The sequence below is a fragment of the Sinocyclocheilus anshuiensis genome, unplaced genomic scaffold, assembly GCF_001515605.1.
Source record: "Sinocyclocheilus anshuiensis isolate Anshui unplaced genomic scaffold, SAMN03320099.WGS_v1.1 scaffold903, whole genome shotgun sequence".
Taxonomy (NCBI): domain Eukaryota; kingdom Metazoa; phylum Chordata; class Actinopteri; order Cypriniformes; family Cyprinidae; genus Sinocyclocheilus; species Sinocyclocheilus anshuiensis.
Genome location: NW_015542369.1, coordinates 35,841 through 41,947, shown reverse-complemented (window position 1 = coordinate 41,947; position 6,107 = coordinate 35,841). Strand labels below are relative to the sequence as shown.

The 6,107-nt window shown below is 35.1% G+C and overlaps 1 long non-coding RNA gene across 1 annotated transcript; it reads right to left on the bottom strand.

Moving 5' to 3' along the window:
* Nucleotides 1-3,217: 3,217 nt before the first annotated feature.
* LOC107692215 (uncharacterized) lies at nucleotides 3,218-5,313 on the bottom strand. Its single transcript, XR_001634623.1, has 3 exons — nucleotides 5,241-5,313; nucleotides 4,573-4,756; nucleotides 3,218-4,243 (listed from the first exon to the last, which is right to left on the bottom strand). It is a non-coding gene; the product is annotated as an uncharacterized LOC107692215 (long non-coding RNA).
* Nucleotides 5,314-6,107: the final 794 nt, after the last annotated feature.

Below are 6,107 nucleotides of genomic sequence, written 5' to 3'. Positions count from 1 at the left end.
ACACACGGCGGCCTAGAGTGAGCGGCGGCGGCCTAGAGTGAGCAGAGGCCGGGGGCTAGAGTGAGGAACAGCCGGACCGCTAGAGTGAGCGGAGGCCGGAGGGCTAGAGTGAGCAGAGGCCGGGGGCTAGAGTGAGGAACAGCCGGAGGGCTAGAGTGAGCGGCGGCGGCCTAGAGTGAGCAGAGGCTGGGGGCTAGAGTGAGGAATGGCCGGAGGGCTAGAGTGAGCGGAGGCCGGGGGCTAGAGTGAGGAACAGCCGGAGTATTTCCTCAGCAACCAGCACAGATCAGCTCTAATTTCAGAGCGGTAATCAGCTCAGTGTGCTTATCTGATTATTGGGTATTGAGACAAGTACCATGGACATGGATTAGACCATGATCCTGGATTCTTGCTGATTCAAAATCAGAGCACAACAATTGCTGCGTCTCGCTGTGTTCTGCTCACAGTGAAGGGAAAATGTTCTATGGTGTGGCTAAATGGTGCTGAATATTGGGATCATAACACCTAGTCCTATCATGCAAACTTCTTCACAGCGTGTATTTGGCTTAAAAGCAAGTGTTTTATAATGGACCACTGGCTGAAGGTGTTTTAGATTATGCGGTGGTCGTTTATTTATTGATTGTTTGATTGTGGCACTACACATACATTGTGAGTTATAAAAAATTTAAAAGTACTTATTAATTAATTTATTTAATAAATAATAAATAAATTAATTAAATTTTTTTTTTTTTCCGCTTCAAGCACTGGCTAAGCTTATATTAGCCTATATACTGCAATTATATTTATTCATTAGAATTATATATTTTTTTCATTCTTGTTCTGTTCTGATTACGATAAGCTAAATGTAAAGGATTTGTAAAGTGAGGGGAACTAAAATAGCCTATGGTGTTTATAATGTTGGTACATTATAACATTATTAGGCCTGCTGTTATTATTTCTGAATTTAATAAAATGTGACTCATACGTGACATCTATTTTTTTAATTTCCTCTCAAAAACGTAAAATTTCTTTTTATCATGTTTTTAAAAACATGCAGTAAACGAAAATAGGAGATTAATCGGTTAAAAATTGTTACTGGGTTAACAAATTTAGGCTACATTACTATTCTTATGTTTGGCTTCCCAGATAGCAAAAGAGTCTGGGCCAAATCTGTCTTACATTCGGCACTTCTGGCTTCATCCTGGTGTTGCCTTGATTGCAAATGTTTGTGATTTTTCTTTTTTAATGGACCATGGATTCTACCAATTTTAAAAAATCAGGCTTGTGTGTTTATGACATCAATTAGGCCTACTACATTCTTTTTTTCAGAAATTAAAGTAACTTAAAATGTTAGTTGTGTGTTTGTACTTTTCATATTTTTAGCTGTATACAGCAAAACTACAGAGCTTCAGTAGGTTATTTTACGGAGCTGTCGACACTGGAAACTAAGACAGCATGCAATCAGTTGATGAACACCTTATTCATATATCAAACTAGGCTATATGTTATTAAATTGCATATATATCAAATTATTTTATTTACAAGTTTTGTGTTTGTATTTTTCCCGTTTTGTTGCATCTGAAATTACTTCATCTACATATCTACACTACTAGTCTACATAATTTAGATCAATTAATATTCAGAAACAGGTTATGTTAAGTAACCCCCCTTGTACCACCTTGTTCTTTTGACTGGATTGCCTAGCAACTTTTTTTTATGGCTGTTGTTGTTTATGAAATATTATTATTCAACAAATAATATTTTATATAAATAATAGTAGTATTTAATAATAGTATTGAGAAATGTGTAAATGATGGTGATTTTAGTTACATTGTTCCACCATTAGATGGTGACAAGGGACTGTTTTTACAAGTCAGCAGTAAAGATTTTAAATTGGAAAAATAAATGCTGTTGTAAACGGTAGGGCTGCTCGATAAATCGCATGCGGTATTTAATGCGCATCCGGAGATTTACCGCTGATTACGCTTTACTGACAAGATGCGCATTAAATATCGCATGTGATTTATCGTGCAGCCCTAGTAAATAACCCCAGCCCTGTGTTTATTTTTACTTTCAACAAAGGCTTGTACACAGCCAACAAATGCACTGAGCAGAGCTGTCATCGGAAATCACCCTTAACAGATGAAAGGGGAGTACGAGCTTATCGGACATTCAAACTGATGTTTTATTGTGAATATGAGATTGATCTGAAAAATGAATGCTGTATCAGATTAATCACACTTGCTCAGTCCATCTGTCTCTCATAATACTCTACTCCACATGATACAAAGCTTTTAATACAGTAATACAATAAGCTTTCAAAGAAGTAACTCAACGTTCCTTCAATACTAGTTCTAAAGTGACGTTTTTTAATTAGTAACAGAGGCTTGGGCTCAGCTGTTCAACGGTCAACTTTAGATTTCAATCCGTGGCGGAAGGAAGTAGTTCTGCACAGAAGAGGACTTTTAAAGACACTCCGTTGTTGTTTCTTATGTATTTACACACTTGTGCCATCGAACTGTTGTATAAATGCAATATCACACTCGTAGACATGAGATATGGCTGTATATCGGCACGCTGTGATTACCGGCACTCGTGTGATACTGCGATATACTAAACTACTTCATATAGTATATAAAGTACTGTTACACTGAATTTCATTTTTGTAGGTGTCTCCTGTAAATAATAGTACGAATGTATGATAGCCTTTTATTTTCATGACTGAAAAACAAGCATATAGAGAAATACAGAGAATATCAAAAATACCATATTAAAATAATCCAAATAAAAAAAATGTAAAAATAAAAAATAGGAATATAGAAATTTAGAAATAAACATACAGATTTGTAAGCAGCAAATAATTAAATAATTGAGCTAAACTATGTTTAACTTACATTTAGCTGAGTTTTTGTTCCCTGGTGTTCAGTTGGCAAAGTTTGTCTCTCAGTCTGTTGACACCAGTGAAATGAGCCTTAAGTTGCAGTTTACAGGTGATTTAAAGACATCAGCATAATGAATAAAGTGAAAACAGAAACTACTAAGTGGACCATCAAGGAATCTGTCCAAATTTTTATAATGCATCACTGATCACAGTTAAAGGGAAGTCCAAAGGGTATTTCTGTTTGAATTTGCATGAATTATAACAGAATCAATGTTTGAATCGTCCAGCAACTGAATGGACCATTTAATTTGGGAAACATGATAGAAAAAAAACTAAAGTAAAAGAAAGAGGGGTTCCTTCTGCTGTCTCTTTATTTGAAACTAGACAGAAATTAAGAAGTCTCTAATTAGCTCAGATTGCTGGTGCTGCACTGACAGGATTTCTGATTTTACTGTATGAGAATTCACATGTGATTCAGTTGATTTTCTGAAACTCTTTTCTCATTGATCACATGTGTGTGGCTTCACTCCAGTGTGGATTTTCATGTGTTCCTTAAGGCCTCCTTTTTGTGTGAAACTCTTCCCACACTGGTCACGTGTGTGGTTTGTCTCCAGTCTGGATTCTCTCATGTGTTTTCAGATTTTCTGACTGATTGAATTTCTTGTCACAGTGTGAACACTTGTACGGTTTTTCTGAACTGTGAATTATCTGGTGCCGTTTTAGTTTATCAGCTGCAATAAAGGTCTTTCCACAATCAAAGCACATATAATCTTTCACACCGCCGTGTCTTTTCTGGTGCAATTTAAAAGCACTCAGACGTGGAAAACTCTTTTCACACAAAGAACACGTATAAGGCTTCTCCTGTGAATTAACTTTCAGGTGGCTTTTCAGGCAATCTGCATAAGAAAAGTTTTTACCGCACTGATCACAGTTATATGGCCTTTCTCCAGAATGGCAACGCAGATGTAATTTAAAAGTTCCTTTTTGAGCGAAACTCTTCCCGCACTGATTGCATGTGTGTGGTTTTTCTCCAGTGTGGATTTTCATGTGTTCTTTAAGGGTTTCTCTTCGAGCAAAACTCTTCCCGCACTGATCGCATGTGTGTGTTTTTTCTCCAGTGTGGATTATTCATGTGTTTCTTAAGGTTTCCTCTATTTGCAAAACTCGTCCCACATTGATCACAGGTGTGTGGCTTCTCTCCATTGTGAACTATCATGTGACATTTAAGATTTTGATTGCATGAGAAACTCCTTCCACACTGAGGGCAGGTGAAAGATCCTTTGGCTCTTTTCAGTAAAAAATTACTTTCTCCACCTTTTACATCATGATGTTTCTCCTCTGTTTCACTCAGTTCTTTACTCTCCTTATTCTCTTTCACCAGGTCTAAAATGAAAGCAACAAAAAAAGGATTCATTTTTAGTAAATCCTTTACAATTAAAATAATAAATAAAAAATCAAAGACAGAAGTGATGGAAAAGAATGTAAAAGCAAAATAGTGGTAATAGCAGAAAGAAAACAGTTGCTATACAAAATTATGATTTTTTTTTTTTTTGATGATTTAAAAAAATTATATATCAACTGAACTTCCCATGAATTTGGTACATTAGTCTTCTAATTATACTTTTCAAATATTACATAAACCCTTGTTTGTAACATTTAAAAATTGTGGAACATTTTTTTATTTATTTAGAGAATTAAGAATGAACACCAACCTATTTCTTCAGTATCTTCATGTTCCATTCTGCAGGATTCTGGATAAATCATGTTTGTCTTGTTCGTTCATAAACTCGATCTGCTGCACTTTTAGACTGATGTGAAAATACCAACACTTATTGGAAAACAGCTGTGACAGAAGCTTCACTTAAAGTGAAATGCTGTGAGGTAGGACCAGCAGATCTGCCAAAATCAAAAATAAATCAGAAATAAAATTGATGTTTAAGCATTTGTTTTATTTATATCACAATTATGTGTCCATCTATCAAAATGCAAAGTTACTGCTTTTTTTTTTTTAAACATTCTTCATTCTTTTATTTTTAGAAAGAAACAAAAAGATTAATAAATACAAATCTAAAAAAGAGTAAAGAAATTCAGAAATAAATGTAAACATTTCTACGCTACTGACAGTTGAGTTGAAATAACAGTTGAGGCAAACTTCATTTAACTTGTCATTTAGCTGGGTTTTTGTGAGCAGGTTTTAATTTTTCGTTGTTGTTATCACATGAAACATCATACAACTCATACTCCTTAAATTATGTTTTCAAAAATGTTTGTTTACACTCAAGTTAAAACACTGCAAGAGCTGCAGAAAAACACACACAAAGAAACAAAGGCAATAACCAATATGACAAAAAAGCAGTTTACAAACGTTAAAATCACTTACCTTATAACCATTTCAGTGAGAAGGACCATAGACTGTAAAAAACATGGACAAGATAGAGCGCGTGCTCACACACTGGCAGATGAAAAAGGAAACATTACAACCCTGTCAAAATAAAAGTCTTCCGAACCCATTCAATGCAAAAATGAAATACGTAATACAGACTTTACACATTCTATTTAACAAATTAACGGGTTATTTACACAGTTGACACCAATGAAATGAGCTTTAAGTGGCAGTTTACAGGTGATTTGAAGAAGTCAGCATAATGAATGAAGTAAAGAGGCTTTTCAGCATCATATATAGGATATGTTATCCTCGTTCCCCACCAAAAAGTTGCCAGATAGCAGCAGCATGTTTGATCATTTTACAAATCTTTCATGCCCCCCAAAATCTTTTGTTGTATAAATATCTGAACATACAATATATCAAAAGAAGGAGAGCCTTTGCTTTTAAACAACAACAAACTGATTCTACTTCATGCAATGATTCTACTTCGTGCATTCTTTTTGCAGTTACCTTTCATTTAGAAATCAACATTTTGAGCAAAAGGCAATGCATTTCATTGTGTTTTTATCAAAGACTTCAACATGTGCATATGAAATGATTCTATCACTTGTTTCTGCCTCTTTTCGCTTGTGTTTTGAGCATTTTGAGCTTTCAGAAGACGATAGCGCCTGCACCATATACCAGTACAAACATGGATTGCCAAAAATGGCAGTGGACGCATTGTCATAAATGACAGAATACTCTGTCAATAGTGGGGAAATAGTTACATGAACATAGAGGACCCTTATGTAAAAATACAGCAGGTTTTTGATATATAGCTATATGTATGTTTAAATTCATTTTAGTGTATCACCCTTTTAA